This window comes from Salvelinus alpinus, chromosome 4 (genome assembly GCF_045679555.1).
Source record: "Salvelinus alpinus chromosome 4, SLU_Salpinus.1, whole genome shotgun sequence".
Classification (NCBI taxonomy): Eukaryota; Metazoa; Chordata; class Actinopteri; order Salmoniformes; family Salmonidae; genus Salvelinus; species Salvelinus alpinus.
Genome location: NC_092089.1, coordinates 78,389,166 through 78,399,234, shown reverse-complemented (window position 1 = coordinate 78,399,234; position 10,069 = coordinate 78,389,166).

The following is a 10,069-nucleotide window of genomic DNA, read 5'->3' as shown; positions in this document are numbered from 1 at the left end:
GTAGGGTTTTACTTCTGGACAGTACTGTATGTTAGGGTAGGGTTTTACTCCTGGACAGTACTGTATGTTAGGGTAGGGTTTTACTCCTGGACAGTACTGTTTTCAGGACTGTAGGGTGAGTTTTACTCCTGGACAGTACTGTATGTTAGGGTAGGGTTTTACTTCTGGACAGTACTGTATGTTAGGGTAGGGTTTTACTCCTGGACAGTACTGTATGTTAGGGTAGGGTTTTACTCCTGGACAGTACTGTATGTTAGGGTAGGGTTTTACTTCTGGACAGTACTGTATGTTAGGGAAGGGTTTTACTCCTGGACAGTACTGTATGTTAGGGTAGGGTTTTACTTCTGGACAGTACTGTATGTTAGGGAAGGGTTTTACTCCTGGACAGTACTGTATGTTAGGGTAGGGTTTTACTTCTGGACAGTACTGTATGTTAGGGTAGGGTTTTACTTCTGGACAGTAATGTATGTTAGGGTAGGGTTTTACTTCTGGACAGTACTGAATTTTAGGGTAGAGTTTTACTCCTGGACAGTACTGTATGTTAGGGTAGGGTTTTACTCCTGGACAGTACTGTATGTTAGGGTAGGGTTTTACTCCTGGACAGTACTGTATGTTAGGGTAGGGTTTTACTTCTGGACAGTACTGTATGTTAGGGTAGGGTTTTACTTCTGGACAGTACTGTATGTTAGGGTAGGGTTTTACTTCTGGACAGTACTGTATATTAGGGAAGGGTTTTACTCCTGGACAGTACTGTATGTTAGGGAAGGGTTTTACTCCTGGACAGTACTGTATGTTAGGGTAGGGTTTTACTCCTGGACAGTACTGTTTTAGGGTAGGGTTTTACTCCTGGACAGTACTGTATGTTAGGGTAGGGCTTTTCTCCTGGACAGTACTGTATGTTTGGGAAGGGTTTTACTTCTGGACAGTACTGTATGTTAGGGTAGGGTTTTACTTCTGGACAGTAATGTATGTTAGGGTAGGGTTTTACTCCTGGACAGTACTGAATTTTAGGGTAGAGTTTTACTCCTGGACAGTACTGTATGTTAGGGAAGGGTTTTACTCCTGGACAGTACTGTATGTTAGGGAAGGGTTTTACTTCTGGACAGTACTGTATGTTAGGGTAGGGTTTTACTCCTGGACAGTACTGTATGTTAGGGTAGGGTTTTACTCCTGGACAGTACTGTATGTTAGGGTAGGGTTTTACTCCTGGACAGTACTGTATGTTAGGGTAGGGTTTTACTCCTGGACAGTACTGTATGTTAGGGTAGGGTTTTACTCCTGGACAGTACTGTATGTTAGGGAAGGGTTTTACTTCTGGACAGTACTGTATGTTAGGGAAGGGTTTTACTCCTGGACAGTACTGTATGTTAGGGTAGGGTTTTACTTCTGGACAGTACTGTATGTTAGGGTAGGGTTTTACTCCTGGACAGTACTGTATGTTAGGGTAGGGTTTTACTTCTGGACAGTACTGTATGTTAGGGAAGGGATTTACTTCTGGACAGTACTGTATGTTAGGGAAGGGTTTTACTTCTGGACAGTACTGTATGTTAGGGTAGGGTTTTACTTCTGGACAGTACTGTATGTTAGGGAAGGGTTTTACTCCTGGACAGTACTGTATGTTAGGGTAGGGTTTTACTTCTGGACAGTACTGTATGTTAGGGTAGAGTTTTACTCCTGGACAGTACTGTATGTTAGGGTAGGGTTTTACTCCTGGACAGTACTGTATGTGAGGGTAGGGTTTTACTTCTGGACAGTACTGTATGTTAGGGTAGGGTTTTACTCCTGGACAGTACTGTATGTTAGGGTAGGGTTTTACTTCTGGACAGTACTGTATGTTAGGGTAGAGTTTTACTTCTGGACAGTACTGTATGTTAGGGTAGGGTTTTACTCCTGGACAGTACTGTATGTTAGGGAAGGGTTTTACTTCTGGACAGTACTGTATGTTAGGGAAGGGTTTTACTCCTGGACAGTACTGTATGTTAGGGAAGGGTTTTACTCCTGGACAGTACTGTATGTTAGGGTAGGGTTTTACTCCTGGACAGTACTGTATGTTAGGGTAGGGTTTTACTCCTGGACAGTACTGTATGTTAGGGTAGGGTTTTACTCCTGGACAGTACTGTATGTTAGGGTAGGGTTTTACTTCTGGACAGTACTGTATGTTAGGGAAGGGTTTTACTCCTGGACAGTACTGTATGTTAGGGTAGGGTTTTACTCCTGGACAGTACTGTATGTTAGGGTAGGGTTTTACTCCTGGACAGTACTGTATGTTAGGGTAGGGTTTTACTTCTGGACAGTACTGTATGTTAGGGTAGGGTTTTACTCCTGGACAGTACTGTATGTTAGGGTAGGGTTTTACTTCTGGACAGTACTGTATGTTAGGGTAGGGTTTTACTTCTGGACAGTACTGTATGTTAGGGTAGGGTTTTACTCCTGGACAGTACTGTATGTTAGGGTAGGGTTTTACTCCTGGACAGTACTGTATGTTAGGGTAGGGTTTTACTTCTGGACAGTACTGTATGTTAGGTAAGGGTTTTACTTCTGGACAGTACTGTATGTTAGGGTAGGGTTTTACTTCTGGGCAGTACTGTATGTTAGGGTAGGGTTTTACTCCTGGACAGTACTGTATGTTAGGGTAGGGTTTTACTCCTGGACAGTACTGTATGTTAGGGTAGGGTTTTACTCCTGGACAGTACTGTATGTTAGGGTAGGGTTTTACTTCTGGACAGTACTGTATGTTAGGGTAGGGTTTTACTCCTGGACAGTACTGTATGTTAGGGTAGGGTTTTACTCCTGGACAGTACTGTATGTTAGGGTAGGGTTTTACTCCTGGACAGTACTGTATGTTAGGGAAGGGTTTTACTTCTGGACAGTACTGTATGTTAGGGTAGGGTTTTACTCCTGGACAGTACTGTATGTTAGGGTAGGGTTTTACTCCTGGACAGTACTGTATGTTAGGGTAGGGTTTTACTCCTGGACAGTACTGTATGTTAGGGTAGGGTTTTACTCCTGGACAGTACTGTATGTTAGGGTAGGGTTTTACTCCTGGACAGTACTGTATGTTAGGGTAGGGTTTTACTCCTGGACAGTACTGTATGTTAGGGTAGGGTTTTACTCCTGGACAGTACTGTATGTTAGGGAAGGGTTTTACTCCTGGACAGTACTGTATGTTAGGGTAGGGTTTTACTTCTGGACAGTACTGTATGTTAGGGTAGGGTTTTACTTCTGGACAGTACTGTATGTTAGGGAAGGGTTTTACTCCTGGACAGTACTGTATGTTAGGGAAGGGTTTTACTCCTGGACAGTACTGTATGTTAGGGTAGGGTTTTACTTCTGGACAGTACTGTATGTTAGGGAAGGGTTTTACTCCTGGACAGTACTGTATGTTAGGGTAGGGTTTTACATCTGGACAGTACTGTATGTTAGGGTAGGGTTTTACTTCTGGACAGTACTGTATGTTAGGGAAGGGTTTTACTCCTGGACAGTACTGTATGTTAGGGAAGGGTTTTACTCCTGGACAGTACTGTATGTTAGGGTAGGGTTTTACTTCTGGACAGTACTGTATGTTAGGGTAGGGTTTTACTCCTGGACAGTACTGTATGTTAGGGTAGGGTTTTACTCCTGGACAGTACTGTATGTTAGGGTAGGGTTTTACTCCTGGACAGTACTGTATGTTAGGGTAGGGTTTTACTCCTGGACAGTACTGTTTTCAGGACTGTAGGGTGAGTTTTACTCCTGGACAGTACTGTATGTTAGGGTAGGGTTTTACTCCTGGACAGTACTGTATGTTAGGGTAGGGTTTTACTCCTGGGCAGTACTGTATGTTAGGGTAGAGTTTTACTCCTGGACAGTACTGTATGTTAGGGTAGGGTTTTACTCCTGGACAGTACTGTATGTTAGGGTAGGGTTTTACTCCTGGACAGTACTGTATGTTAGGGGAGGTTTTTACTCCTGGACAGTACTGTATGTTAGGGTAGGGTTTTACTCCTGGACAGTACTGTATGTTAGGGTAGGGTTTTACTTCTGGACAGTACTGTTTTCAGGACTGTAGGGTGAGTTTTACTCCTGGACAGTACTGTATGTTAGGGTAGGGTTTTACTCCTGGACAGTACTGTATGTTAGGGTAGGGTTTTACTCCTGGACAGTACTGTATGTTAGGGTAGGGTTTTACTTCTGGACAGTACTGTATGTTAGGGTAGGGTTTTACTCCTGGACAGTACTGTATGTTAGGGTAGAGTTTTACTCCTGGACAGTACTGTATGTTAGGGTAGGGTTTTACTCCTGGACAGTACTGTATGTTAGGGTAGGGTTTTACTCCTGGACAGTACTGTATGTTAGGGTAGGGTTTTACTCCTGGACAGTACTGTATGTTAGGGTAGGGTTTTACTCCTGGACAGTACTGTATGTTAGGGTAGGGTTTTACTCCTGGACAGTACTGTATGTTAGGGTAGGGTTTTACTTCTGGACACTACTGTATGTTAGGGTAGAGTTTTACTCCTGGACAGTACTGTATGTTAGGGTAGGGTTTTACTCCTGGACAGTACTGTATGTTAGGGTAGGGTTTTACTCCTGGACAGTACTGTATGTTAGGGTAGGTTTTGACTCCTGGACAGTACTGTTTTCAGGACTGTAAGGTAGGGTTTTACTCCTGGACAGTACTCTTTTTCAGGATCTGTAGGGTGGGGTTTTACTCCTGCCCAGTATTGTAGTTCAGTATAGTAAGTCTAAGAGGAAAACCTCTACTCCATTTATACACACTGTATAAACAGTCAGGTCCATAAATATTTGGACATTGACCAAGTTATTATTATTTTAGCTGTTTACTAGCATATTGGAGCTGATGAATATGAGTGTCACGCCCTGACCGTAGAGATCTTTTTACGTCTCTATTTTGGTCTATGTTTTGTATTTCTTTGGTTTTGGCCGGGTGTGGTTCTCAATCAGAGGCAGCTGTCTATCGTTGTCTCTGATTGAGAACCATACTTAGGTAGCTTTTCCCCGCCGATGCTTTGTGGGTGGTTGTTTTCTGTTTTGTGTTTCTGCACCTGACAGAACTGTTTCGGTTTCGTTCGTTCTCTTTGTTGTTTTGTTATTTAGTGTTCAGTTTTATTAATAAATCATGAACACGTACCACGCTGCGCTTTGGTCCACTCCTTCTTCAACAGATGATCGTTACAATGAGGGTATTTACATCAAAATCAGGTGAACGTGTAGGAATTACAGCACTTTTTATATGTGCCCCCTCCCCTTTTTTAAGGGACCAAAAGTAATTGGGCAATTGGCTGCTCAACTGTCCCATGGCCAGGTGTATGTTATTCCCTCGTTATACAACGGGTGGTTCTAATCTTGAATGCTGATTGGTTAAAACCGCATTCCAGCCGGTGTCTATTTCACAAGTTACCACCGGCTAAATCTATGACGTTGAAATGCCTGTTTACTCTGTTCCATCTCACTGCGCAATCCACAGTCACATCAACCCTGCCAGGAAATGTATACAGTTGATCTCCACTATAAAAAGCATCTAGACATTATCTCCCATTTCTTTTAGACTAGCATTTGGTTTTCTACAGCAGAGATTTGTATAAACCATGCTGTCTGTCTCTCCAACCGTTTCAATATTGTTTCAATATTGAATTGCGATCTCCACGTTCGAATATAAAGTAAATGTGTCCCAACGACACTTACATAATTTTTAGTTGGTTGTCATAGCAAAAAAAATTCAGTTGACTGGCTAAATTGATACTTTGTTGTGAAAACTAAAATGGATGAGTGGAACATTTATTTTGATCTTTTCGGCGGCATGACTATGGATGAATGGGGAAAAGAGAGAGCAATAATACCCAGGCAACAAGATTTGTAGGATACTGCGTTGAACGGCCTAAAGAAGAAAAAAAAGAAGAAAGAAAAAAACACAGTTAAGAATACAAACTGGGCTTTGCGTTGCTTCGAGCGCTGGCTAGCAGAGAATAAAAAAATTGTTGACTTCAAAGTTTATCATCCTTCTCGAAAGTTTTATGGAAATGTGCCAAATGGGAAGGGGGAGCAGTACAGCACAAGTAGCTACCTGGCACTCCGTAGTGGGCTCAACCGGTTTCTAAATGACCCACCCATCGGTCGAAGCTGGTGCCATATGAAGGACACTGAATTTACCACCTCAAATCATATATTTCTGGGCAACATCAAACAGCTAAGGTGGCAAGGAAAATATATCACTAACAGCCACCCTTCCATCCCCGATAAGGACATGGCCCAGCTCAGATACGCCACTCTCGCATATAATGAGGCCACAAAGAATCATCTGGACCCAAGGGAGACACCCCTGCCAATATATCTAACAAACACTGGCTTCTCGGGCATTATCACTTAAGTCAGCTGTGGTGGATAACAAAGAAAATGTGTAGTTTCATGTATAAAAATCAGCTCAAATGAATGTCATTGATTGTGTTTTTTTTGTCTGAACAGTGTCCTGACGAGAGCACATTTTTTCTGCCAGGCAAAGTTGTTGGATGTATCCAAATACATCTTAACTAGAAGCCAGTTTATGTAAATTAAGCTACTTTGCTGTTATTCTGGCTTTTTGACGTGACTGTAAATTAGCCATAGTTGGCTAGCTAGCAAGCAAGGGATAAGAACATTGGCAGTCAGTATGTCAACGGAACATTTAGAACGAACGACAGGGTCGCATCCATAGATACGGAACAAAAAGAACGTCTCTAGCATCCCTAGATTTGTGTCGGGGCTATATCTTGTGGAAGGATGAAATAGTACCAATAAATTAATCAAAATAACGTTTTTAATGAAAATATGTCGATCATTATTTGATTATGTTGGTAACCTGTTGTATAAAAGTGACAATGTCCTTGAAGCCGGTGTATGTTAGATATGTTGACACGGTTTAACAACACACATGCCAATATATTCAACAAACACCGGCTTCTCGGCATTATCACTTAATTAGTTAATTTACAAGTAAGCAGATAAAAGGTCTAGAGTTGATTTCAAGTGTGGCATTTGCATTTGGAATCTGTTGCTGTTAACCCTCAATATGAAGTCCAAAGAGCTGTCACTTCCAGTGATGCAAGCCATCATTAGGCTGAAAAATCAAAACAAACCCATCAGAGAGATAGCAAAAACATTGTATGGCCAAATCAACTATTTGGTACATTCTTAATAAGAGAAAAAACGTACTGGTGAGCTCAGGAATATCAAAAGGCCCGGAAGACCACGGAAAACAACTGTGGTGCATGACAGAATAATCTTTTCCCTGGTGAAGAAAAACCCCTTCACAACAGTTGGCCGGTTCAAGAACACCCTCCAGGAGGTAAACTCAGCAAAAAAAGACACGTCCTCTCACTGTCAACTGCGTTTATTTTCAGCAAACTTAACATGTGTAAATATTTGTATGAACATAACAAAATTCAACAACAGAGACATAAACTGAACAAGTTCCACAGACATGTGACTAACAGAAATTGAATAATGTGTCCCTGAACAAAGGGGTGGGGTCAAAATCAAAAGTAACAGTCAGTATCTGGTGTGGCCACCAACTGCGTTAAGTACTGCAGTGCATCTCCTCCACATGGATTGCACCAGATTAGCCAGTTCTTCCTCTGAGATGTTACCCCACTCTTCCACCAAGGCATCTGCAAGTTCCCGGACATTTCTGGGGGAATGGCCCTAGCCCTCACCCTCCGATCCAACAGGTACCAGACAATGGGATTGAGATCCGGACTCATCGCTGGCCATGGCAGACCACTGACATTCCTGTCTTGCAGGAAATCACGCACAGAACGAGCAGTATGGCTGGTGGCATTGTCATGCTGGAGGGTCATGTCAGGATGAGCCTGCAGGAAGGGTACTACATGAGGGAGGAGGATGTCTTCCCTGTAACGCACAGCGTTGAGATTGCCTGCAATGACAACAAGCTCAGTCCGATGATGCTGTGACACACCGCCCCAGACCATGATGGAACCTCTACCTCCAAATCAATCCCGCTCCGGAGTACAGGCCTCGGTGTAACGCTCATTCCTTCGACGATACACGCGAATCCGACCATCACCCCTGGTGAGACAAAACCGCGACTCGTCAGTGAAGAGCATTTTTTGCCAGTCCTGTCTGGTCCAGCGACGGGGGGTTTGTGCCCATAGGCGACGTTGTTGCCGGTGATGTCTGGTGAGGACCTGCCTTACAACAGGCCTACAGGCCCTCAGTCCAGCCTCTCTCAGCCTATTGCGGACAGTCTGAGCATTGATGGAGGGATTGTGTGTTCCTGGTGTAACTCGGGCAGTTGTTGTTGCCATCCTGTACCTGTCCCACAGGTGTGATGTTCGGATGTACCGATCCTGTGCAGGTGTTGTTACACGTGGTCTGCCACTGCGAGGACGATCAGCTGCCCATCCTGTCTCCCTGTAGTGCTGTCTTAGGCGTCTCACAGTACAGACATTGCAATTTATTGCCCTGGCCACATCTGCAGTCCTCATGCCTCCTCGCAGCATGCCTAAGGCACGTTTACGCAGATGAGCAGGGACCCTGGGCATCTTTCTTTTGGTGTTTTTCAGAGTCAGTAGAAAGGCCTATTTAGTGTCCTAAGTTTTCATAACTGTGACCTTAATTGCCTACCGTTTGTAAGCTGTTTGTGTCTTAATGACCATTCCACAGGTGCACGTTCATTAATTGTTTATGGTTCATTGAACAAGCATGGGAAACAGTGTTTAAACCCTTTACAATGAACATCTGTGAAGTTATTTGGATTTATACGAATTATCTTTGAAAGACAGGGTCCTGAAAGAGGGATGTTTTTTTTTTTTGCTGAGTTTAGGTATCTGTGTCAAAGTCAACAATCAAGAGAGAACTTCCCCAGAGTAAATACAGAGGGTTTACCACAAGATGTAAACCATTGGTAAGCCTCAAAAACAGGAATAACAGATTATAGTTTGCCAAAAAACATCTAAATAAGTCTACAGTTCTGGAACAACATCCTATGGACAGATGAGACAAAGATCAACTTGTACCAGCATGATGGGAAGAGAAGAGTATGGAGAAGGGAAGGAACTGCTCATGATCCGAAGCATACCACATCATCTGTGAAGCATGGTGGAGGTAGTGTTATGTTGTGGGCATGTATGGCTGCCAATGGAACTGGTTCCCTTGTATTTATTGATGCTGTGACTGCTGACAAAAGCAGCAGGATAAATTCTGAAGTGTTTAGGGCTATATTATCTGCTCAGATTCAGCCAAATGCTTCAAAACTCATTGGACGGCGCTTCACAGTGCAGATGGACAGTGACCCGACGCATACTGTGAAAGCAACCCAATACTTTTTTAAGGCAAAGAAGTGGAATGTTCTGCAATGGCCAAGTCAATCACCTGACCTGAATACAATTGAGCGTGCATTTCACTTGCTGAAGGCAAAACGCCTCAAGAACAAGCAGGAACTTAAGACAGCTGCAGTAAAGGCCTGGCAGAGCATCACCAGGGAAGAAACCCAGCATCTGGTGATGTCTATGGGTTCCAGACTTCAGGCATTCATTGACTGCAAATTATTTGCAACCAAGTATTAAAACTCACAATTTAATTGATGATCAAATAAAATAAAATACAATTTTATTGGTCACATACACATGGTTAGCAGATGTTAATGCGAGTGTAGCGAAATGCTTGTGCTTCTAGTTCCAACAGTGCAGCAATATCTAACAATTAATCTAACAATTCTCAACAACTACCTAATACACACATATCTAACAAGTAATCTAACAATTGCTCAACAACTACCGAATGAGAATATGTACATATAAATATATGGATGAGCGATGGCCGAGCGGCATAGGCAAGGTGCATCAGATGGTATAAAATACAGTATATACACATGTTATATGAGTGTCAGTAAATGTCCATGATTTATTCTGAATGTATTGATGGAGATAAAACTGTCCAGTTTGAATGTTTTTTGCAGCTCGTTCCAGTCACCAGCTGCTGCGAACTGAATAGAGGAGCGACCCAGGGATGTGTTCTTTGGAGACTTTTAACAGAATGTGACTGGCAGAACATGCGAAGATGATTCCTTTCTCCCACT